The sequence below is a fragment of the Heterodontus francisci genome, chromosome 31 (assembly GCF_036365525.1).
Source record: "Heterodontus francisci isolate sHetFra1 chromosome 31, sHetFra1.hap1, whole genome shotgun sequence".
NCBI classification, from domain to species: domain Eukaryota; kingdom Metazoa; phylum Chordata; class Chondrichthyes; order Heterodontiformes; family Heterodontidae; genus Heterodontus; species Heterodontus francisci.
This window is the reverse complement of record NC_090401.1, coordinates 21,930,515-21,956,775: the sequence shown is the minus strand read 5'-3', so window position 1 is coordinate 21,956,775 and position 26,261 is coordinate 21,930,515.

The following is a 26,261-nucleotide window of genomic DNA, read 5'->3' as shown; positions in this document are numbered from 1 at the left end:
CCGTCTGCCGCACGTGCATCTTTCCATGTCAGTACTGGTAGGAGTGACCACCCCAAAATCCTTGTGGAGACAAATTCCTGTCTTCACATTGAGGATACCCTCCATCATGTTGTGTGGCACTAGCACTGTGCTAAGTGGGATAGATTTCGAACAGATCTAGCAATGCAAAACTGGGCATCCATCACTGTGGGCCATCAGCAGCAGCAGAATTGTACTCAACCACAATCTGTAACCTCATGGCCCAGCATATACTCCACTCTATCATTACCATCAAGCCGGAGGATCAACTCTGGTTCAATGAAGAGTGCAGGAGGGCATGACAGGAGCAGCACCAGGCATATCTCAAAATAAGATGTCAACCTGGGGAAGCTACAACACAGGATTACTTGCATGCCAAACAGCATAAGGAGCATGCGATAGAACTAAGTGAACCCAAAACCAATGGATCAGATCTAAGCTCTGCAATCCTGCCACATCCAGTTGTGAATAGTGGTGGACAATTAAACAACTAATAGGAGGAAGTGGCTCCAGAAATATTCCCATCCTCAATGATAGGAGAGACCAGCACATCAGTGCAAAAGATAAGGCTGAAGCATTTGCAACAATCTTCAGCCAGAAGTGTGAAGTTGATGATCCATCTCGGCAGCCTCCTGAAGTCCCCAGCATCACAGGTGTCAGTCTTCAGCCAATTTGATTCACTCCGTGTCATATCAAGAAACGACTGAAGGCACTGGATACTACAAAGGCTATGGGCCCTGACAACATTCCGGCAATAGTACTGAAGGCCTGTGCTCCAGAACTTGCCGTGCCCCTAGCAAGCTGTTCCAGTACAGCCTCAACACTGGCATCTACCCAGCAATGAGGAAAATTGCCCAGGTATGTCCTGTATACAAAAAGGACAAATCCAACCCGACCAATTACCGCCCCATCAGTCTACTGTCGGTCATCAGTAAAGTGATGGAAAGTGTTGTCAACAGTGCTATCAAGGGGCACTTGCTTTGCAATAACCTGCTCAGTGACGCTCAGTTTGGGTTCCACCAGGGCCACTCAGCTCATGACCTTATTACAGCCTTGGTTCAAACATGGACAAAAGAGCTGAACTGTAGAGATGAGGTGAGAGTGACTTCCTTTGATATCAAGGCAGCATTTGACCGAGTATAGCATCAAGGAGCCCTAGCAAAACTGAATTCAATGGGAATCAGGGGGAAAACTCTTCACTTATTGGAGTCAAACCTAGCGCAAATGAAGATGGCTCTGGTTGTTGGAGGTCAATCTTCTGAGCTCCAGGACATCACTGCAGGAGTTCCTCAGAATAGTGTCCTAGGCCCAACCATCTTCAGCTGCTTCATCAATAACCTTCCTTCAATCATAAGGTCAGAAGTGGGGATATTTGCTGATGATTACATAATGTTCAGCACCATTCGTGACTCCTCAGATACTGAAGCAGTCCATGCAGAAATGCAGCAAGACCTGGACAACATCCAGACTTGGGCTGATAAGTGGCAAGTAATATTCTCGCCACACAAGTGCAAGGCAATGCCTATCTCATAGGAACATAGGAACATAGGAGCAGGAGTAGACCCTTCAGCCCATTGAGTCTGCCCCGCCATTTAATAAGTTCATGGCTGATCATCCACTTCAATGCCTTATTCCCACGCTCTCCTCATATTCCTTTATGTCATTGGTATTTAGAAATCTGTCAATCTCTGCTTTAAACATACTCAATGACTGAGTTTCCACAGCCCTCTGGGTAAAGAATTCCAAAGATTCCCTCTGAGGAAAGAACTTTCTCCTAATCTCTATCCTAAGCTGCTTCCCCCTTATTTTTAATTTGTGTCCCCTGGTTCTAGACTCCCCAACCAGGGGGAACATCTTAGCTGCATCGACCCTGTCTATCCCTTTAAGTATTTGTAGATTTCAATGAGATCACCTCTCATTCTTTGAAACTCTAGAGAATACAAGCCCAGTTTCCCCAATCTCTCTTCACAGGACAGTCCCGCCATCCCAGGAACAAGCCTGGTGAACCTTCGTTGCATTCCCTCTATGGCAATAATATCCTTCCTAAGGTAAGGGAACCAAAACTGCACACAGTACTCCAAGTGCGGTCTAACCAAGGTTCTATACAATTGAAGCAAGACTTCACTACTCTTGCACCTAAATCCTCTAGTGATAAAGGCTAACATACCATTAGTCTTCTTAATTGCTTGCTGCAAACAAGAGTGAATCTAACCATCTCCCCCTGACATTCAATGACACTACGATTGCTGCATCCCCTGCTATCAATATCCTGAGGGTTACCATTGACCAGAAACTGAAGTGGAGTAGCCATATGAATACCGTGGCTACAAGAGCAGGTCAGATGTTAGGAATCCTGTGGCGAGTAACTCACTTCCTGACTCCCCAAAGCCTGTCCACCATCTACAATGCACAAGTCAGGCATGTGATGGAATACTCTCCACTTGCCTGAATGGGTACAGCTCCAACAACACTCAAGAAGCTCGACACCATCCAGGACAAAGCAGCCCGCTTGATTGGCACCCCATCCACAAACATTCACTGCCTCCACCACCGACACACAGTGGCAGCAGTGTATACCATCTATAAGATGCACTGCATCAACGCATCAAGGCTCCTTAGACAGCACCTTCCAAACTTGCGACCTCTACCATCTAGAAGGACAAGGCAGCAGATGCATGGGAACACCACCACCTGCAAGTTCCCCTCCAAGCCACACACCATCCTGAAATGGAACTATATCGTCGTTTCTTCACTGTCGCTGGGTCAAATTTCTGGAACTCCCTTCCTAACGGCACTGTGGGTATACCTACCCCACATGGACTGCAGGGTTTCAAGAAGGCAGCTCACCACCACCTTCTCAAGGGAAATTAGGGATGGGCAATAAATGCTGGCCTGGCCAGCGCACCCACATCCCATGAATGAATTTAAAAAAATAGTCATCCAGAGAGATGAAATTCATCTGAGATCCTATATAGTACACACTTCCGAGGATACTATCTGTCAAAATAGGAGAAACCTTACCCTTATTCCTCAAATACAACAACCAATCATATTGGAAGAACCAGGTTATAATCAAGAAACCCAGGGACAACATGATACTACAAACATTGGTCAAGGCCATCCAAGTCATCCAACAAGACTTTCAAGAAAGACTACAGATCTTCCAAGTCTGACAAGAACATGATCAGGGAGAGTCGTGAAGCCTCCTGACAGATTGAGTCTGTAATATCAGAGACTTGGGGGTAGATAGAACTGTACATAAAGTAAAAATAAATATATATATATATATACATATATAAAAATATATGGACAAAGATTTGGGTATAGATGTAGTGTAAGGGTCTGAAAGAGTTAATGTTTGGGTCAGTGAGAGCAACAACTCCCACTGTGATGATGACATAAGAGTCACATGTGTAACAGACTTCGGAGAAGCTAGAAGCATCATGAGAGGTGCTTACTGGGCTTGCTTAATGAGAGTGTAAATAGTAATGAATATAAAATTAACTGTTACTGTTTAGCCTTACAAAGACTCCGAGACATCTGTAAACAACGCTTGAACTATGCTAACAACAATAAACACCAGATGGCACACGGTAGTGAAAGAATATAAAGCCACACTCTTAATGCATAAATACATTTTCTGTGAAAAGATGAAAATTGTGTGGAATTGCACGATGCCCACTTTAGTTGCTCAGTCAGCAAAAAAAAAAATCAAGGCATGTTGTTAATTCAAATAAGCACACTCAGTATGAAAATCTATCCGGAACTTTTCTGAGGGAATGTGATATCATTTAAAATGCCTGGGTAATGAATCATGTGAAATTTCAGTAATGTTACAAATGGTTTTCTTTGCAGACTATTAGTTTGTTTCTTGAGGGTTCTAATAGAAGACATGCTTCATTTAGATACCAGCATGTCCCGCAGCTACACAGAATAAATTGTATTTTTAATGGCTGCCTTTTCCAATGTTTTTATCACAACGATACTGTAATGTTTTTGTATAGGTTATTACTTTCAACAACTGCTGCAGGCCTTCTGCTATTGTTACAATACTCAATCACTTCTTCATGCTCTGTGAAAACCGGTGAGCTTTGACATCTGACTGTAGTTCTCTATTTTTCTTCCATTATGTCATGAGTTGTGGCTCACTGTGAGTTCTGTGCTTGCATGGATTTAAATCTGATAGGGACCAAGGTCACATGCTTTTATTGAAGTCCTCAGCCTGGTGGTCTTCATCCATTTCTTCAGCAATATCCGCCAGCATTCCTTAGCATCAGGATCAATGGGCAGTTTAGACACATGTGCATGCAGGCTTTTACATAAACTTACTGAAAGCTTATCTTCGACATCATTCTACTTTAGGATTTATTTATGGCTTTCACAGCTCCCACATTTGATGTTAGAGTGGGATCCGTGGACCTGAAATAGCCTGAATAGAAACACTCGGATACAATACTTCCCACAGGTATCTCCTACTTAACCACTAGCACGCAGATTAAATAATAAACACATCTAGACCTGTCCTGGAGTCAAGTGCCTAGTGGCCAAACAGACGATCATGTGAAGTCAGTTAAATCTTTTCATGCCATCCCTCTCTTAGAGTAGGACTACAGTGAAAAAGCTAAATATTTTATTAGCTCTTATATTCTTTGTGCCCACGCTTCCTTTGTGATTCTCACATGCACATCCCAATGATTGGTTCCTTCAAGTGTGCCTTTAGCCTTTGTTGTTCATTATTGGTTCAAAGTTTAGTGGGGTTGCCTCATAATGTTTGTCACTTACTGCTGTTCAGTGCTGCCTTATCTCAAGACTGCAACAGTCTCTTCTGCCCATCCCATAGCAACCTAAGATTTGTCCTTGGTTACCAGCAGCCTTTTGTCTGACAGATAAGTGTCTATTAATGTTGCTTTATATTCCTGTTTCTCAGCTTGCAGTTTAATGTGGTTTAGACATTATTAAGGTTCTCTTTTGTGTTAAATTTCTTCTTGTCCAGAATTTTACACCTCCCGCAGGAGCAGGCTGGAAGTGGGGGAGATGTGAGGTGCAGTTCCCATCCCCGTCCCCGTCTCCATCCCCGTCCCCTTCCCCATCCCCTTCCCCTTCCCACCCCTGCTGCAATTTTACCAGCGGCAAATGAGGTGTCAAACAGCCCGCCCACCCCAGACCAATTAAAGCCCTTAAGTGGCCAATTAATTGCCACTTTTAAGGACTTCCTCCTGCTGCCACTGATATATTACCAGCAGTGGGTGGGTGGTTCAGTAGCTCAGAAGGCTGCCTCGTAAAACCTGGCGGCTTCCTTGTGAGCTGTAGGGGACCCTCCTGATCAGGTATCATGTGCCCAACAGAGGGTCCCCCCACCCCCGGTGTACAAGCCATCCCCACTGGAACACATCCACCCCTCTTGAGCAACGCCCCCACCCCCTCCAACTTGCCGGGACCCGGCCAATTGTCCCTGGAGAGGCCCCACTCATTTACCTATTCTGGGGCTATGTCCATGTTGCCGGTCCTGGCTGCGTGCAGTCCCAGCAGTGCCACCACTCCCGGTGATTGGCCGGCAGCTCTTGTAGGTTGGACTTCCTGTCTCAGAGGGGCAGAAGTCCTGCTTGAGGCCAAGTAAGGGCCTGGGCCATGTAAAATTACAGTATAGTTTCTAGGCCCGGCGGGGGCAGTCTCGCCACTGCTTTTTTTAGCTGGTGCGTGGGGCCTCCACCCTGACGTAAAATTCCAGCCTTTGATTTAGGGATGTTTAAAGTGATTTTTTTCCTTCGCTACTATATAACAGGGAAAATGAATATTGTTTTCCCACCTCAAACACTGATTGATTACAGGAAATACTACATTTTTGAAAGCGTCACTGTTATCACATTTGGCAAAGCTCTTGTGCTTGCTACAAGTTCTTTTGGGCCTCCTTAACTCGAGAGACAATGGATACGCGCCTGGAGGTGGTCAGGTTTGTGAAGCAGCGCCTGGAGTGGCTATAAAGGCCAATTCTAGAGTGACAGGCTCTTCCACAGGTGCTGCAGAGAAATTTGTTTGTCGGGGCTTTTGCACAGTTGGCTCTCCCCTTGCGCCTCTGTCTTTTTTCCTGCCAACTACTAAGTCTCTTCGACTCGCCACAATTTAGCCCTGTCTTTATGGCTGCCCACCAGCTCTGGTGAATGCTGGCAACTGACTCCCACGACTTGTGATCAATGTCACACGATTTCATGTCGCGTTTGCAGACGTCTTTATAGCGGAGACATGGACGGCCGGTGGGTCTGATACCAGTGGCGAGCTCGCTGTACAATGTGTCTTTGGGGATCCTGCCATCTTCCATGCGGCTCACATGGCCAAGCCGCTCTCAAGCGCCGCTGACTCAGTAGTGTGTATAAGCTGGGGGTGTTGGCCGCTTCAAGGACTTCTGTGTTGGAGATATAGTCCTGCCACCTGATGCCAAGTATTCTCCGAAGGCAGCGAAGATGGAATGAATTGAGACGTCGCTCTTGGCTGGCATACGTTGTCCAGGCCTCGCTGCCGTAGAGCAAGGTCGCTCTGAACAGGCTCCAGAAGCTGGCCGAGCGCGTCTACCCTGAGGCACAGTGTGGCTTTCGTGCAGAGAGATCGACCATTGACATGCTGTTCTCCCTTCGTCAGATACAGGAGAAATGCCGTGAACAACAGATGCCCCTCTACATTGCTTTCATTGATCTCACCAAAGCCTTTGACCTCGTCAGCAGACGTGGTCTCTTCAGACTACTAGAAAAGATCGGATGTCCACCAAAGCTACTAAGTATCATCACCTCATTCCATGACAATATGAAAGGCACAATTCAACATGGTGGCTCCTCATCAGAGCCCTTTCCTATCCTGAGTGGTGTGAAACAGGGCTGTGTTCTCGCACCCACACTTTTTGGGATTTTCTTCTCCCTGCTGCTTTCACATGCGTTCAAATCCTCTGAAGAAGGAATTTTCCTCCACACAAGATCAGGGGGCAGGTTGTTCAACCTTGCCCGTCTAAGAGCGAAGTCCAAAGTACGGAAAGTCCTCATCAGAGAACTCCTCTTTGCTGACGATGCTGCTTTAACATCTCACACTGAAGAGTTCCTGCAGAGTCTCATCGACAGGTTTGCGGCTGCCTGCAATGAATTTGGCCTAACCATCAGCCTCAAGAAAACGAACTTCATGGGGCAGGACGTCAGAAATGCTCCATCCATCAATATTGGCGACCACGCTCTGGAAGTGGTTCAAGAGTTCACCTACCTAGGCTCAACTATCACCAGTAACCTGTCTCTAGATGCAGAAATCAACAAGCGCATGGGTAAGGCTTCCACTGCTATGTCCAGACTGGCCAAGAGAGTGTGGGAAAATGGCGCACTGACACGGAACACAAAAGTCCGAGTTGTTACAAGTACATATATAATTAAAATATTGGGGTAGATCTTGATTGAGCTTGTGCAATAGTGTAAATTGGGTGGTAGTGAATTACCAACCCATTTTACATCTCTTCAGATTTTTATTTGCATTGACTTCTCCTGCATGAAAGAATGGAGTCTGTCAGTGAGAGTCTTGTGAGGTGTGTGAAGAGTGTGCTTGTCAGGGTGGAATAGCTGGGAGTCGGTATGTGAGTTTTGGGGAAGTGAGCTCTGTAATAGTGGTGATTGTGTAAGTGTGATGAGAAGGAAATGTAGTGAAGAGTGATGCCTTTGTTGGAGGAAGGTAAGGGAGAGGAGTCTTGTGTGAGCAGTGTGTGTTAGTAGTGAGGCCATAGGTGATGAAGGTGTGAGCAGAGAGTAAGAGAACAATAATCGTACCTTGATAATTCTAGTGAGGTCATTGAATTTCTTCCATCGTTGCAGCCACGTACTGGGTGTAATGCTCATGGCATTCACATTCTCTACAACATCTTCCCATCTTCCCATTCCTTAGGTTAAAGAAGATGCCCCTCCTCCTGTCCACTGCCTGGACACTACAAGGCAGCATCAGAGAACCTTAGTGTTCTGTCAGTCCTTGTTTCAGCCATTTCTCTCCTTGCAAGTTCTTTTCTCGAGAGGCAAATTGCACCTCTCCTTTAAAATGGGCTGGTGCCTTTAAGTAGCATCAAAGGCAGCTGAAGTGCTGCCACCTTCCCCTCAGCACCCCAACAGGCATGCAGCCAGTGAGTAGCATAGGTAGTGCTGGCTGCACACCTACATGATTAAAATGATCAGATAGGACCAATATCACATACTGCCTGAGTCAATGCTAACAAGCGTGAGCAGTGCACATCCACAACCCATGGTGATGGGCATGATCAGATTCCTCGACCCATAAGTTTCAACTGGAGTTGGAACAATACAAATAGGAAGATTAGCAAGAGCAACATAGACAGGAAGAAGGACAATGCAGACTGTGAGAACTGAGGGAATGATTTTAAGAGCACTGGTGAAGAAACATGAGGCTGTCGTGAAGGAGAAAGAATATTAAGGTGCTATTGAAGTAACAGAGAAAGATGCATCAACAGAGAGTCTGAAGGTTGTGAAACCTGTTGACCAAAATTGTGTGAAATGAAATTTGATTACAAACTTTAATGAATGAGGTAATATTGAGTGTTTTAATACTTAAATGGTCACCAGTGCTCTTATAACCTCACTGTCAATGTGAGGCCGGAGACAGACCGAGAGAGAGAGAGAGAGCACAGCAGGAGTGGAGGTTTAAAAAGCACACCAAAGGGGATAGAGTCGGCGGCGGGAGACAGACAGACCGAGAGAGAGAAAGAGAGAGAGCACAGCGGGAACGGAGAGAGAGAGAGAGAAAGACAGAGCACAGTGGGAGCGGAGCAGGGGAAAAAAATCAAAAAGTGACATCAGAGTGACGTTACAATCAACAGTGAGAGCAGGAACCGAGAAAGCAGCTGGGGTGAGTGTACAGGTAAACTTTTAATTTAATTTAATTTAAATTAAATATAGAATAAGACTTGAATGATTTATTAGTATATAAACTAAAAACTGAAGTGGATTTTATAATTTCTAATAGAGTGAGAGAGAGAAGCCAGTAGGGAGTGTTTTAGTTCAAATTGGGACAACTTAATACATAAGTTGTATTAGATATTTTTAGGGTTTATCTGCATTTGTAAGCTTTACTAATAGTAGCAAGGTTTATTAGTTTTGGCAAAGCTTTATTATCGTTGGCAAGGTCTATTAGACTCACGGTGTACAGATTACAAGCTGAATCTGGAGATTCAAGTTTGTTGAGTGGCGAGTTCGATGAAGGGGCAGAGGTACTCCATTTTTCTTTTTTTTCCTACTTTTTAACCCTCGGTGCAGTGGAAGGAGCTGTTTGGTGACTACGTGGTAAGCTATTCTACATTATAAGAAATAATCTGTAAAGCTAAGGTATGGCAGGGCAGCTCCTTCCAAATGGAACGTGCCTCCTGTGGTATGTGGGAAGTCATGGACGCACCATGTGTCCTAGACAAACACATCTGCAGGATGTATCACTGGCTGCAGAAGCTTGAGCTCCGGGTTTGGGAACTTGAGCGATGGCTGGAGTCGCTGTTGTGCATCTGCGAGGTGGAGGACTATGTGGATAGCACATTTAGGGAGGTGGTCACACCACAGATTAGGAGCAGGCAGATAGGGAATGGGTGACCACCAGGCAGTCTAGGAGAACCAGGCAGGTAGTGCACGAGTCCCCTGATTTGATCTCACTCGCTAATCGGTTTTCCATTTTGGATACTGGTGAGGGTGATGATTCCTCAAAGGAGTGCAGTCAGAGCCAAGTTTGTGGCACCGCATGTGGCTCAGCTGCACAGGAGGGGAGGAAGAGGAGTGGAAGAGCAGTAGTGATAGGGGATTCATTAGTTAGAGGAACAGACAGGCATTTCTGCGGCACTAAACCTGACTCCAGGATGGTGTGTTGCCTCCCTGGTGCCAGGGTCAAGGATGTCACGGAGAGGCTGCACGACATTCTTCTGGAAAAGAGTGAAGAGCCAGAGATTGTGGTCCACATTGGTACCAATGACATAGGTATGAAGGGGGATGAGATCCTGAAAGCAGATTTTAGGGAGCTAGGAAGGAGATTAAAAAGCAGGACCTCAAAAGCAGTAATCTCAGGATTACTCCCAGTCCCATGTACAAGTGAGCATAGGAATAGGAGAACTGAATGATTGAAAACATGGTTGGAGAACTGGTGTAGGAGGGAGGGCATCAGATTTCTAAGACATTGGGACTGGTTCTAAGTCAGGTGGGACCTGTACAAGGTAATGGGTTGCATCTTAGCAGGACTGGGTCGAATATCCTTGCAGGCAGATTTGCTAGTGCTGTTGGGAAGGGTTTAAACTAAATTGTCAGGGGGATGGGAACCTGAGAGGGAGCTCAGATTGGAGGGATGCAAAACTGGTAACTAGTCAGGGGTATGGGAACCAGGAGCAAGTATTAGAGAGGAATACCAAGGTGAACAGAATACTGGGGGAGATAGATAGCACGAGAGTAGGGAATAGTACATTATAAGGCATGGTCAGAATAAAGGAGAAAGTAATAAAATCTGAATCAGGGTTAATATGCATGTAATTGTACATGGAGTGTGGTTAATAAGACTGATGAGGTACAGGCGCAGATTGCTATGTGGAAATATGATGTTGTGGCGATAACCTGGCTCAAAGAAGGGCAGGACTGGTTATTAAATATTCCTGAATACAAGGTGTTCAGGAAAGCTGGGAAGGGAAAGAAGGGGGAGGGATGATGGTATTGATTAAGGAGAGCATTGCAGTGCTGGAGAAAAAGGATGTCTCTGAGGGGTGGAGGACAGAATCAACTTGGCTAGAGCTATAGAACAAAAAGGTGCAGTTACATTGCTTGGTGTTGTCCATAGGCCACCAGTTAGTGGGAAGGATGTGGAGGAACAAATTTGCAAGGAAATTACAGAGGTGCAAAAATGATAGGGTAGTTTTAATGGGAGACTTTAATTATCTAAACATAGACTTGGATAATAGTAGTGAAAAGGGAAGTGAGGGGCAAGAGTTCCTTGTGTGTGTTCAGGAAAAGTTTCTGCAACAGTATGTTGGTAGTCTAACAAGAAACAAGGCACTGCTAGACCTGGTTCTAGGGAATGAGGTGGGCCAAGTGGATCAAGTATCCGTAGAAGAGCATTTAGGGGATAGTGATCAATTTTATCATAAGGTTTAGGCTCACTATGGAAAAGGACAAATCGCAATCCAGGGTATGAATAATTAACTGGGGGAAGGCCGACTTCAATGGGTAAATAAATTGCAGTCAAAAGTTGGCTGGAAAACTGGTAGATGAACAATGGGCTACCTTCAAAGAAGAGATAATTCAGGCTCAGTCAAGGTATGTTCCCTCGAAGGGGAAAAGTAGAGCAAACATATCCAGAGCTCCCAGAGTCAAAGTTAAAGGAGAAGGTAGGAGTGCAGGTTGAGGCAAATTGTTACCAGAAAATAAAAGGAAGGGACAGAATGTGTGAATGTCATATTGCACCAAGAAATCGTACAAGAGTAGGGAAATTTGATAATAGAACAAACTTAAAGGCGTTGTATCTGAATGCACGAAGCATTTGGAATAAAATAAATGAGTTAACAGCGCAAATAGAGACGAATGGGAATGATTTAGTGGCAATTACTGAGATGTGGTTGCAGAGAAACCAGGTTTGGGTACTCAGTATTTTGGAAGGATAGGAAGGAAGGAAAAGGAGATGGTGTAGATTTGTTAGTAAAGGAAGAGATCAGTGCTGTAGTGAGAAATGATATAGGCACTGGAGATCATGGCATAGAATCAGTCTGGGTAGAAATAAGAAATAACAAGGGAAAGAAGTCCCTGGTGGGAATAATCTATAGGTCCCCAAACAGTAGTTCCGCAGTGGGGTACAGTATAAACCAGGAAATACTGGGGGCTTGTAAGAAAGGTACGGCAATAATCATGGATGACTTTAATATGCATGTAGACTGGATTAATCATATTGGCAAGGGTAGCCTCGAGGGAGAGTTCATTGAATGTATTAAAGATTGTTTTTTGGAGCAATATGTTGTGGAATCAACCAGGGAGCAGGCTATTCTGGATTTGGTATTGTGTAATGAGGTGAGATTAATTAATGATCTCATAGTTAAGGATCCTCGAGGGAAGAGTGATCATAGCATGCTAGAATTTCAAATTCAGTTTGAGGGCGAGAAACTGGAGTCTGACACTAGCGTTCTGGAGTTAAACAAAGGCAATTACATAGGCATGAGGACAGATTTGGCCCTAGTGGACTGGGCAGGAAGACTAAAAGGTAGGACAGTTGATGAGCAGTGGAGATGTTTAAGGAGATATTCAATTCCTCCCAAGTAAAATATATTCCAGAGAGGAAGAAAGATTCTAAGAGGGGGAAAAAACATCCATGGCTAAGCAAGGAAGTTAAGGATAACATAAAGACAGAAACTATGGCATACCATATTGCAAAGGCCAGTGGCAGGCTGGAAGATTGGGAAACTTTTAAAGATCAACAAAGGGTTACTAAAATAGTAATAAAAAGAGCAAAGGTAAATTATGAAAGAAAACTAGTGCAAAATATGAAAACGGATAGCAAAAGCTTCTATAAGTATATAAAAGGGAAGAGAGTAGCTAAAGTGAATGTTGGTCCTTTGGAGGATGAGACAGGGGAGTTAATAGAGGGGAACACAGAAATGGCAGAGACACTAAATCAGTATTTTACCTCAGTTTTCATGGTGGAGGACATTAGTACCATCCCAATAGTAACAGGAAATGCAAAGGTTTGAGAAAGGGAGGAACTTAGAAAAATCATCATCACTAGGGATAAGGTACTGAGCAAACTATTGGGATTGAAGGCAGACAAGTCCCCAGGGCCTGATGGCCTACATCCTAGGGTCTTAAAGGAAGTGGCAGCAGAGATAGTGGATCCATTGGTTATAATATTCCAAAATTCCCTGGATGTGGGAAAGGTTTCAGTGGATTGGAAAAAAGCTATTACAACACCCTTATTCAAAAAGGGAGGGAGGCAGAAAGTAGGAAAATATAGACCAGTTAGGTTAACATCTGTCATTGGGAAATTGTTAGAATCAAAGAACAAAGAACAGTACAGCACAGGAACAGGCCATTCGGCCCTCCAAGCCTGCGCCGATCGTAATGCCTGCCTAAACTAAAACCTTCTGAAAGAACAAAAATGATTATAGTACAACTGAATATTGTATTAAGTTTGAGAGCGACATTTATTTTTATATTTAGAGATGCAGCACTGAAACAGGTCCTTCAGCCCACCGAGTCTGTACTGACCATCAACCACACATTTATACTAATCCTACATTAATCCCATATTCCTATCACATCCCCACCTTCCTTCAATTCCCCTACCTATACTAGGGGCAATTTATAATGGCCAATTTACCTATCAGCCTGCAAGTCTTTGGCTGTGGGAGGAAACCAGAGCATCTGGCGAAAACCCACACGGTCACAGGCAGAACTTGCAAACTCCACACAGGCAATACTCAGAATCGAACCCAGGTCGCTGGAGCTGTGAGGTTGCGGTGCTAACCACTGCACCACTGTGCCATTATTAAGGAAGTAATAACCGGACATTTAGAAAGTCAAAACGCAATCCATCAGAGTCAGCATGGTTTTATGAAGGGTAAATCGTGTTTGACTAATTTGCTAGAGTTCTTCAAAGCTGTAACAAGCAAAGTGGATAATGGGGATCCTGTAGATGTAGTATATCTGGACTTCCAGAAGGCATTTGATAAGGTGCTGCACAAAAGGTTAATACACAAGGCAAGATCATATGGGGTTAGGGGCAATTTATTAGCTTGGATAGAGGATTGGCTAACCAACAGAAAACAGAGAGTCGGGATAAATGGGTCTTTTTATGGCTGGCAAGATGTAACTAATGGGGTGCCACAGGGTTCGGTCCTCAGGCCCGAATATTCACAATCTATATTAATGACTTGGATGCAAGGATAGAAGGTACTATAGCCAAATTTGCAGATGACACTAAAATAGGTGGGATAGTGAGTTGCAATAAAGAAATACGAAATTTACAAATGGATATGGATAGGTTAGATGAATGGGCCAAAATTTGGCAGATGGAGTTTAACGTGAATAAGTGTGAGGTTATCCATTTTGGTCAGAAGAATAGAAAGGCAAATTATTATCTAAATGGAGAGAGATTTCAGAGTGCTTCGGTTCAGAGGGATCTGGGTGTCCTCGTGCATGATTCGCTGAAAACTAATGTGCAGATACAGCAGGTAACAAGGAAGGCAAATGAAATTTTGGCATTTATTGCTAAAGGAATAGAGTACAAAAGTAGGGAAGTGTTGCTGTAACTGTACAAGGCATTAGTGAGACTATACCTGAAGTATTGCGTACAGTTTTGGTCCCCTTACTTGAGGAGGATGTAATTGCACTGCAGGTCGTTCAGAGGAGGTTCACTAGATTGATTCCAGAGATGAGGGGTTTGTCTTATGAAGAGAGATTGAGCAGTTTAGGCCTTTACTCTCTCGAGTTTAGAAGAATGAGAGGAGATCTAATTGAGGTATATAAGATGATTAAGGGGATTGACAAAGTAGACGTAGAGAGGCCATTTCCTCTTGTGGGGCAATCCAGAATGAGAGGTCATAGTTTTAGGATAAGGGGTAGCAGATTTAAAACAGAGATGTGGAGAAAATACTTCTCTCAAAGGGTCGTGAGTCTGTGGAATTCACTACCCCAGAGTGCGGTGGATGCCGGGACATTGAGTAAATTTAAGGAGGAGATAGACATATTTATAATTAGTAATGGGTTGAAGGGTTATGGAGAATGGGCAGGAAAGTGGAGTTGAGGCCAAGATGAGATCACCATGATGGTATTGAATGGCGAAGCAGGCTCGAGGGGCTGAATTGCCTACTTCTGCTCCTAGTTCTTATGTTCCCTGGATGACAAAAGAGGTAGAGATTAAGATAAACAAGAAAAAGTGTGCTTATGACAGATGCCAGGTAGAAAATACTACTGAGAACCAGGCTGAAAATAGAAGGTCCAGAGGGCAAGTGAAAAAGCAAATAAGAGAAGCAAAGAGAGAGCATGAGAAGAGACTAGCAGCTAGCATTAAAGGAAATGCCAAAGTTTTCTATATCCATATAAATAGTAAAAGGGTGGTAAAAGGAGGAGTGAACTGATTAGAGACCAGAAAGGGGATTTACACATGGAGGCAGAGGGCATAGCTGAGGTCTTAAATGAATACTTTGCACCAAGGCAGAAGATGCAACCCGGGCAATGTTGAAAAAGGAGGGAAGTCAGACACCAAAGAGGTTTAAAATTGATAAAACGGAAGTATTAGATAGGCTATTTGAACTTAAAGTGGATAAAACACCAGGGCTGAATGAGATGCATCCAAGGATACTGAGGGAAGTGAGGATGAAAATTGTAGAGGCACTGGCCATAATCTTTCATTCTTCCTGAGACTCATGGGTGGTGCCAGAGGACTGGAGAATTGCAAACGTTACACCCTTGTTCAAAAAAGGGTGTAAAGATAAGCCCAGCAGCTACCGGCCAGTCAGTTTAACTTCGCTGATGGGAAAACGTCTGGAAAAAATAATTCGAGACAAAATCAATAGTTACATGACCAAATGTGAGTTAATTAAGGAAAGCCAGCATGGATTTCTTGAGGCAAAATCATGTTTAACTAACGTGCTGGAGTTTTTTGAGGAGATAACAGAGAGGGCTGATGAGGGCAATACTGTGGATGTGGTGTACATGGACTTTCAAAAGGCATTTGATACAATGCCACACAACAGACTTGTGAGCAAACTTGTAGCTCGCAGAATAAAAGGGACAGTAGCAACATGGATATGAAATTGGCTGAGTGACAGGAAACAAAGATGGATGTTTTTCGGGCTGGAGGAAGGTTTTTCGTGTAGTTCCCCAGGGATAAGTGTTGGGACCCTTGCTTTTCCTGATACATATTAATGACCTAAACCTTGGTGTACAGGGCTCAATTTCAAAGTTTGCAGATGATACGAAATTTGGAAGCATTGTGAACTTTGAGAAGATAGTGTAGAACTTCAAAAGGACATAGACAGGTTGGTGAAATGCGCAGGCAAGTGGCAGATGCAATTCAATGCAGAGAAATGTTAGGTGATTCACTTTGGTAGGAGGAACATGTAGAGACAATATAGAATAAAGGGCACAATTCTAAAGGGGGTGCAGGAGCAGAGGGACCGAGGTGTATATGTGCATAAGTCATTAAAGGTGGCAGGACAGGTTGAGAGAGCAGTTAATAAAGCATACAATATCCTGGGCTTTATTAATAGAGGCACAGAGTACAAGAGCAAGGAAGTTATGTTGAACTTATATAAGACACAAGTTGGGCCTCAGCTGGAGTATTGCGTCCAATTCCAGGAGCTGCACTTAAGGAAAGATGTGAGGGCATTGGAAAGAGTACAGAAGAGATTCATGAGAATGGTTCCAGGGATGAGGAATTTCAGTTATGAAGATAGATGGGAGAAGTTAGGACTGTTTTCCTTGGAGAAGAGAAGGCTGAGAGGTGATTTGATAGAGATATTCAAAATCATGAGGAGTCTGGACAGAGTAGATCGAGAGAAACTGTTTCCACTTGTGAAAGGATCGAGAATGAGAGGGCACAGATTTAAAGTATTTGGTAACAGAAGCAAAAGTGACATGAGGAAAAACTTTTTCACACAGTGAGTGGTTAAGGTTTGGAATGTGCTGCCTGAGAAAGTGGTGGAGGCAGGTTCAATTGAAGCATTCAAAAGCGAATTAGACAGTTATATGAAAAGGAAGAATGTACAAGGTTATAGCTCCATGTGATGTTTGTCCATAACCTATTGCCAATATTTTAGAGGCCAAAAGGGACAGCTTCCTATCCAGTTCTGGATGAGCAGAAATTTCCTCCAATTAAATATTGGGAACACCGAAGCAATTGTCTTCAGTCCCCACACAATCTCCTTTCCTTAGCCACCGAATTCATCCCTCTCCCTGGCAACTGTCAGAGACTGAACCAGACTGTTTGCAACCTCGGTATCATATTTGACCCCGAAGTGAGCTTTCAACCACATATCTGCACCATCATTTAACCACCTATTTTTACCTCGGTAACATCACCTGACTCCGCTCTTGTTTCAGCTTATCTGTTGCTGAAACTTTCATTCATGCCTTTGTTACCTCTAGACTTGACTATTCTAATGCATTCCTGGCCAGCCTCTCATGTTCTGCCCTAGGTAAACTTGAAGTCATCCAAAACTCTGCTGTCCAGGTCCTAACTCACACCAAGTCCCATTCACCCATCACCCCTCTGTTTGCTGACCTACATTGGCTCCCAGTTAAGCCATGCCTTGATTATAATATTTTCAACCATGTTTTCAATTTCCTCCATTGCCTTGCCCCTCCTTATCTTTGTCATCTCCTCCAGCTATCCTCCAAGATATCTGTGATTTTCCAATTCCGGCCTCTTGAGAAACCCCAGTTTTAATCACTCCACCATTGTTGGCCATGCTTTCATCTGCCAAAGCCCTAAACTCTGGAATTCCCTCCCTACACCTCTCTTTCCTCTTTTAAGATGCTTCTTAAAACCTACATCTCTGACCAAGCTTTTAGCCATCTGCTCTGTTAGCTCTTTATGTGGCTTGTTGTCAAATTTTGGTTGATAACACTCTTATGAAGTGCCTTGAGATATTTATTACTTTAAAGGCACTTTATAAATACAAGCTGTTGTCGTCGTCATTGTCGTCATCTGGAATTGTAAGCTGCCCTGGCAGAAACTGAGACTGTTGCAAACTGATCATCACAAGCAGTAAATGTAGATGACAACTTGCATTCTATCAGCCTGGTCAGGACTCTGTTGTGGGACAACCTTAAGAAGGGACCACCTTAAGAGAACACAACCTTAAGAGCTGTAAGTGAAGATCACTGGAGGAAGTGCTGCATGTCATACATGACCAAAAGGGTGTAGTCCAACAGAGTGAGATCCTTTTAGATGTGCGTAGTGCAACAGCTGTTCCTGTATATATAATATATATATATATATATTGTTAATTCATAAGAAAAATGTATGTTTTCTTTGAATATTACTTGGAACTTTATGAATCTTAAAATAGTTCACATATCAGAGGATCAATAATATTACATGGTGGCAACATTTGGGATACATTTTTTCTGAAGACCACCAAATATTACATCATGTCAACGTTTGATTTTTTTTGTTATGAAGAACACACCAAGTGAGAACAAAGAAACGCAGGGTGCTTACCTGGAGTGGCTGAAGGGATATCATGTTTAACCAATTTATTGGAGTCTTTTGAAGGAATTACATGTGATGATGAATAAAGGGGAACCGATGGATGTATTGTCCTTAGATTTCCAGAAGGCATTTGATAAGGTGACACATCAAAGGTTATTGCAGAAAATAAAAGCTCACGGTGTAGGGGGTAACATATTGGCATGGATAGAAGATTGGTCAGCTAACAGGAAACAGAGAGTAGGCATAAATGGGTCATTTTCTGGTTGGCAAGATGTAACGAGTGGTGTGACACAGGGATCCGTGTTGGGGCCTCAACTTTTTACAATTTATATAAATGACTTAGATGAAGGGACCGAGGGTATGGTTGCTAAATTTGCTGATGACACAAAGATAGGTAGGAAAGTAACTTGTGAAGAGGACATAAGGAGGCTAAAAAGGGATGTAGATAGGGTAAGTGAGTGGGCAAAGACCTGGCAAATGGAGTATAATGTGGGAAAGTGTGAAATTGTCCACTTTGGCAGGAAGAATAAAAAAGAAGCATTATATCTAAATGGTGAGAGGTTGCAGAGCTCTGAGATGCAGAGGGATCTGGGTGTCCTAGTGCTTGAATCGCAAAAGGTTAGTGTGCAGGTACAGCATGTAATTTGGAAAGCTAATAGAATGTTATTGTTTATCGTGAGGGGAACTCAATACAAAAGTAGGGAGGTTATGCTTCAGCTATACAGGGCATTGGTGAGACCACTCTGGAGTACTGTGTACAGTACTGGTCTCCTTATTTAAGGAAGGATGTAAATGCGCTGAAAGCAGTTTAGAGAAGGTTTAATAGACTAATACCTGGAATGGTCAGGTTGTCTTATGAGGAAAGTTGGACAGGCTAGGCTTGTATCTGCTGGAGTTTAGAAGAAGAACAGGTGTTTTGATTGAAACATATAATATTCTGAGGGGTCTTGACAGGATGTTTCCCTTGAGGGAGAATCTAAACCTGGGGTCACTGTTTAAAAATAAGGGGTCACCCATTTAAGACAGAGATGAGGAGAAACTTTTTTTCTCTCAGAGGGTTGTGAGTCTTTGGAATTCTCTTCCTCAAAAGGCAGTGGAAGCAGAGTCTTTCAATATTTTTAAGGCAGAGGTAAATAGATTCTTTATAAGCAAGGGGGTGGAAGGTTATCGGGGTAGGTGGAAATATGGAGTAATCAGTTCAGCCATGAACTTATTGAATGGCGTAGTAGGCTCGAGGGGTCGAGTGGCCTACTCCTGCTCCTAATTCGTATGTTCGTATGTAAGACTCAGGCTGGAGTGCAGTTAGCAGGAGATCCCACAACACAGCAGTGAGCAAGGCTCTGCTGGGAGTGTTGAAACTCTATGAGTACAGTCGGCAATTTGCCAGGAAATCGGAGCTTTCACCTAATCTGGCAATGGGTCTAAAAATTTGAAAAGAAGTAGTACAACCATAACAATTTTAGTTTTCCTGTATTTTGGCTTGTGGGTGGGGCCTAAGACAAAAAGAGACGGGATTATTCAACAGCACCACTAGAGGTCCGCAGCACAGTGAGAAATCCTGATTGTGGCAGCTGCTGGTGCTGCAAGCTGCAGTTGGCTGCAGAGAAAAAAAAACTTTAATGGTTAAAAAAGACTGATGTAGTCTCACTCTTAAAGGGGCAGGCCTGCAGATAACGAATCTGTTTAAACAAGAAAAATTATGTGCCTGTGAAAATGAAAACCTGTAAAAAGTCCTATATTTATATAAAAAAATGCAGGATCATTAAGACAATGGCTTTCAGATATCCAGTTATAGATTGGAGGGCATTGGACACAGCATCTGTATTTAAATTGTTTTGACAACGAATGGAACTATGTTTCCTAGATCAAAAAGTGAGTAAACCAGAGAAACATGCTACTAAAATTAAGATCGCACAGGGCAACGAGGGCCTGCAATGGAACAATACATCAGGATTGTCAGCTGATGATCAGAAGGACCCTAGCAAGCTATGGACATTCCTGGAGCAGCAACTCAAGATGAAAGTAAATTTCTGAGTACATATACGTGAGCTTATGACCTACCAACAAAGGCAAGATGAGTCCATTGACCGGTTTGTTACAAGGCGCCGAGATAAAGCTCAAGAATGTGAGTTTGCCGATATTGTATTGTCAGAACAGGTTATCGAGCTAGTAATTGCATCTAATCCAATCGAGGTCTATCAAAAAGACCTGTTAGAAAAGAAGAAAGGGCACACCATAGATGCACTGCTCTATTATGGAAAGGAAATTGAAGCCATCATAGTTGGGTGCCAACAGTTATAAGCATTGGGGGGAGGCTACAACAATTGGTATGGTAACTGTCAAGCAGACCCCCACCTGCCAAGAATGAGGCATATTAATTTTGCCATATGAACATGAATTTTAAACTGTTGCAGGAGTGAAAAAAAATGACTAGTTTGAAGATCACCAGACACTTGGCTGGAAGAACATTTGCATACTAAGAGATAGCACTTGGAGAGACAAAAGAATTACTCCCTGATCTAATTAACCCAAATGGGTTTCGATCACCAGACATTGAAGGGGTAAGGAAGCACTTTCCAGGGACTGCTAAGATGATACAATCCACAAAGCCAGGACTTGGTATACCAGCTGGTCACATGACTAACTGGCTGGTCCAGGTTTTTTGAACTAGCTACAGGACAGTTTGAATTCAGAAGGAAGTTTGCACCTGAAGCTGGAATATGAAAGGCTCTCTCCTGGCTGTCTATCTCTCACTTTCTCCCAAGCCACTGGACTGATGCAAGGCATGTAAACCTCAAGAGAGAAAAGACCCCAACATCGAAACAGATTGAAGAGTGAACTGGGCCCCAATGAACAGTAGGACTTACCGGCAACCTAAGACTCCACAATTGAACTTACAGGACTGTAATTATTATCATGATATTGCCTCAAACTTTCCCCCTTTATTCTTTTCTACTTTTCAGTCTCTATCTGCGTGTGTGTTTATCGGTGGTCGCATCACATATTCGCAGTCGTTAACCGGATTAGAGTTTAACATTAATAAACTTCCACCTTTCTTGTTCAAATCTAAGGAAACCAGTCTGATTTCTTTGCTTTATAATTTGAGCAGTGAACAAGGATTCACTGAGGGGGAGCTAAAACATAGTGTTTCAAATTTAAACCCTGTTACGGTTAAACCAGGCAAAGGCTGAGAGGGAACCCCTAGATCCCTTCTCACCTGGTCGTAACAGTAACCAAGGGTCAGAAGTCTGCTAAGCCTTATTGCAAGTGTGGCCTGACTATCCCAATTTGCAGTTGTCCGGTACACCAGAGCCTGTGCAAAGCATGTGGCATGCAAGGGCATTGGGCAAGGCAGTGCAGAAGGCTGAGCTCAGATACTGCACATAACAGTGGTGGCAGATCACATGCTGAGAGAACGTCTGCAAGACAGGATGGCAAATGCCACAAAAGGTATGTCAACGCACAACAAAAGCCCAAGCAGGTACATCAGGTCAGCAGAGAGATAGATTGTCAGGAGGGCACGGATGAAGAGTGTACTCATACGATCAGCAAGCAAGCATTTCACACAGTTAACATGGATCAACATGTCAATGCTATTAAGCAATCTGAGGCATTCATCATGATCGGGATTATATGTCAGGGCTCGGGGCCTTCACTTACCTTCAGGAGCGGAGAGCAGTCGGACCAGTGTGGAAACAACCAGAACCGGGAGTGGATAAATCCAGCGCGAGGCTTTCACTTACCTTCAGGAGCGGAGAGCAGTCGGACCTCTTCCAACATGCCGGAGTTTTGAAAAAAAAAAGCCAACAGTGATGTCACAGGAAAGCTGCAAGGTGATTGGTTGGTGAGTCACTGCTGTTAAGGAATAGCTCTAAATAGCTGGGTAAGTATCTCAGGCAAGAAAGGTTTACAGTTTATTTCACATATAGTAAGTAGTGCTTTTTTGGGGAGTTCTGCAGGATCGAGGACCAGGGAAGAAGGGCCATAGAGTAACTGATATTATTTGACATTAAGATCTTCCAAAAGGTTAATTTAAAGGGTTAAGTGATGGCAGGAGAGCTCAAAGCTGTGGTGTGCTCCTCATGCTCCATGTCGGAAGCCGGGAACATTTCCAGTGCCCGGGATGTGTGCGGCAAGTGTCTCCAGCTGCAGCTCCTGGAAGCCTGGGTTTCGGAGCTGGAGCGGCAGCTGGGGACACTGAGGGGCATCCACGAGGGGGAGACTATCTTGGATAGCACATATAGAGGGGTGGTCACACCGCAGGCTCAGACTCCACAGGCAGGAAGGGATTGGGTGACCACCAGGCAGAACAAGAGGACAAGGCAGGCAGTTCAGGAATGTCCTGTGGCTATGCCCCTGCAAAACAGATATACTGCTTTGGATACTTTTGGGGGAAATGGCCTCTCAGGGGAAAGCAGCAACAGCCCAATTTGTTGCACCATGGTTGGCTCTGCTGCACAGGGAAGGAGTAGAAAGTGTGGGAATGGAATAGTTATAGGGGATTCAATTATAAGCGGAATAGATAGGTGTTTCTGTGGCCGCAAAAGAGACTCCAGGATGGTATGCTGCCTCCCTGGTGCTCGGGTCAAGGAAGTTTCAGAGCAGTTAGACATTCTGAAGGGGGAGGGTGAACAGCCAGTGGTCGTGGTGCACATTGGTACAAACGACATAGGTAAAAAAAAGGATGAGGTCCTAAAAGCAAAATATAGGGAGCTAGGAAGTAAGTTGAAAAGTAGGACCTCAAAGGTAGTGATCTCAGGATTACTACCAGTGCCACGTGCTAATCAGAGTAGAAATAGCAGGATATATCGGATGAATACGTGGCTGAAGAGATGGTGTGAAGGGGAGGGTTTTAGATTCCTGGGACATTGGGACCGGTTCTGGGGGAGGTGGGACCAGTACAAATTGGACGGGTTACACCTGGGCAGGACTGAGACTGATGTCTTCGGTGGAGTATTTGCGAGAGTGGTTGGGGAGGATTTAAACTAAAATTGCAGGGGGATGGGAACCTTTGCAAGGAGTCAGAGGAGGGCGGATCAAAGACAAGAACGAAAGACAGTAAGGGGAATAAGCAAAGTGATAGGTAGAGGAAGCAAGGGCCACAATCAAACAGGGCCACAGTGAAAAATAGTGGGAAGGGGACAAGTAATGTTAAAAAGACAAGCCTTAAGGCTTTGTGCCTTAACGCATGGAGCATTCGCAATAAAGTGGATGAATTAATCATACAAATAGATGTAAACTGGTATGATATAGTCGGGATTACGGAGACATGGTTGCAAGGTGACCAGGGATGGGAAGTGAACATCCAGGGGTATTCAGTATTTAGGAAGGACAGACAAAAAACAAAAGGTGGTGGAGTTCCATTGCTGGTTAAAGAGAAAATTAACGCAAAAGTGAGGAAAGATATTAGCTCTGACGATGTGGAATCTGTATGGGTAGAGCTGAGAAACACTAAGTGGCAAAAAACTTTAGTGGAGGTTGTATATACACCCCCAAACTGTAGTGGTGATGTTGGGAATGGCATTGAACAGGAAATTAGAGATGCATGCGATAAAGGAACATCTGTAATTATGGGTGACTTTAATCTGCATATAGATTGGGCAAATCAAATTAGTCACAATACCGTAGAGGAGGAATTCTTGGAGTGCATACGGGATGGTTTTCTGGACCAATACGTTGAGGAACCAACTAGAGAACAAGCCATCCTTGACTGGGTATTGTGTAATGAGAGAGGAATAACTGACAATCTAGTGGTGCGAGACCCCTTGGGGATGAGCGACCATAATATGATAGAATTCTTCATCAAGATGGAGAGTGACGTAGTTGATTCCAAGACTGGGGTCTTGAATCTTAGTAAAGGAAACTACGAAGGCATGAGGCGTGAGTTGGCCATGACGGATTGGGAAACGTTACTTAAAGGGATGACTGTGGATAGGCAATGGCAAATATTTAAAGAGCGCATGGACGAACTGCAACAATTGTTTATCCCTGTCTGGCGCAAAAGTAAAACGGGAAAGGTAGCCAAACCATGGCAAACAAGGGAAATTAGAGATAGCATTAGATCCAAGGAAGAGGCATATAAATTTGCCAGAAAAAACAACAGACCTGAGGATTGGGAGCAGTTTATAATTCAGCAAAGGAGGACCAAGGGATTGATTAAGAAGGGGAAAATAGAATATGAGAGCAAGCTTGCAGGGAACATAAGAACTAACTGTAAAAGTTTCTATCGGTATGTGAAGAGAAAAAGATTGGTGAAGACAAATGTAGGTCCCTTACAGTCAGAAACAAGGGAATTTATTATGGGAAATAAAGAAATGGCTAACCAACTAAATGCATACTTTGGTTCTGTCTTCACAAAGGAGGACACAAATATCATACCAGAAATGTTGGGGAACACCGGGCTTAGTGACAGAGAGGTACTGAAGGAAATCAGTATTAGTAGAGAAATGGTGTTGGGGAAATTGATGGGATTGAAGGCCGATAAATCCCTCGGGCCTGATGGTATGCATCCCAGAGTACTTAAGGAGGTGGCCTGAGAAATAGTGGATGCATTGGTGGTCATCTTCCAAGCTTCTGGAACAGTTCCTACAGATTGGAGGGTAGCTAATGTAACCACACTATTTAAAAAGGGAGGTAGAGAGAAATCAGGGAATTATAGACCAGTCAGCCTGACGTCAGTAGTGGGGAAAATTCTAGAGTCCATTATCAAAGATTTTATAGCAGAGCACTTAGAGATCAGTGGTAGAATTGGGCAGAGTCAGCATGGATTTACAAAAAGGAAATCATGCTTGACAAATCTACTAGAATTCTTCGAGGATGTAACTAGTAGACTTGATGAAGGGGAGCCAGTGGATGTGGTTTATTTGGACTTTCAGAAGGCTTTCGACAAAGTCCCACATAAAAGATTAGCGTGTAAAATTAAAGCGATGGATAGAAAATTGGTTGGCAGACAGAAACAAAGAGTAGGGATAGATGGGTCTTTTTCCGAATGACAGGCAGTGCCTAGTGGGGTACTGCAGGGATCGGTGCTAGGACCCCAGATATTCACAATATATATTAATGATTTAGATGAGGGAACTAAATGTAATATCTCCAAATTTGCAGATGACACAAAACTGGGTGGGAGGGTAAGTTGTGAGGAGGATGCAAAGAGGCTTCAGGGTGATTTGGACAAGTTGAGTGAGTGGACTAATGCATGGCAGATGCAGTATAATGTGGATAAATGTGAGGTTATCCACTTTGGTAGCAAAAACAGGAAGGCAGATTATTATCTGAACGGCTATAAACTGAGAGACGGGAATATGCAGCGGGACCTGGGTGTTCTCGTACACCAGTCGCTGAAGATAAGGATGCAGGTGCAACAGGGGGTAAAAAAGGCAAATGGTATGTTGGCCTTCATAGCGAGAGGATTTGAGTACAGGAGAAGGGATATGTTGCTGCAATTATACAGGGCTTTGGTGAGGCCACACCTGGAGTATTGTGTGCAGTTTTGGTCTCCTTATCTGAGGAAGGATGTTCTTGCTATAGAGGGAGTGCAGCAAATTTTACCAGACTGATTCCTGGGATGGAGGGCCTGACGTATGAGGAGAGATTGAGTCGGTTAGGATTATATTCACTGGAGTTCAGAAGAGTAAGGGGGGATCTATAAAGAGAAAGGGGGAAACCTATAAATTCTAACAGGACTTGACAGGGCAGATGCAGGAAGGATGTTCCCAATGGTGGGGGTGTCCAGAACCAGGGGTCATAGTCTAAGAATACGGGTAAACCTTTCAGTACTGAGATGAGGAGAAATTGCTTCACCCAGAGAGTGGTGAGCCTGTGGAATTCGCTACCGCAGAAAGCAGTTGAGGACAAAACATTGTATGTTTTCAAGAAGGAGTTAGATATAGCTCTTGGGTCTAAAGGGATCAAAGGGTATGGGGCGAAAGTAGGAACAGGCTACTGAGTTGGATGATGAGCCATGATCATGATGAATGGCGGAGCAGGCTCGAAGGGCCGAATGGCCTACTCCTGTTCCTATTTTCTATGTTTCTATGTCCACCGAAGAGTGGAAA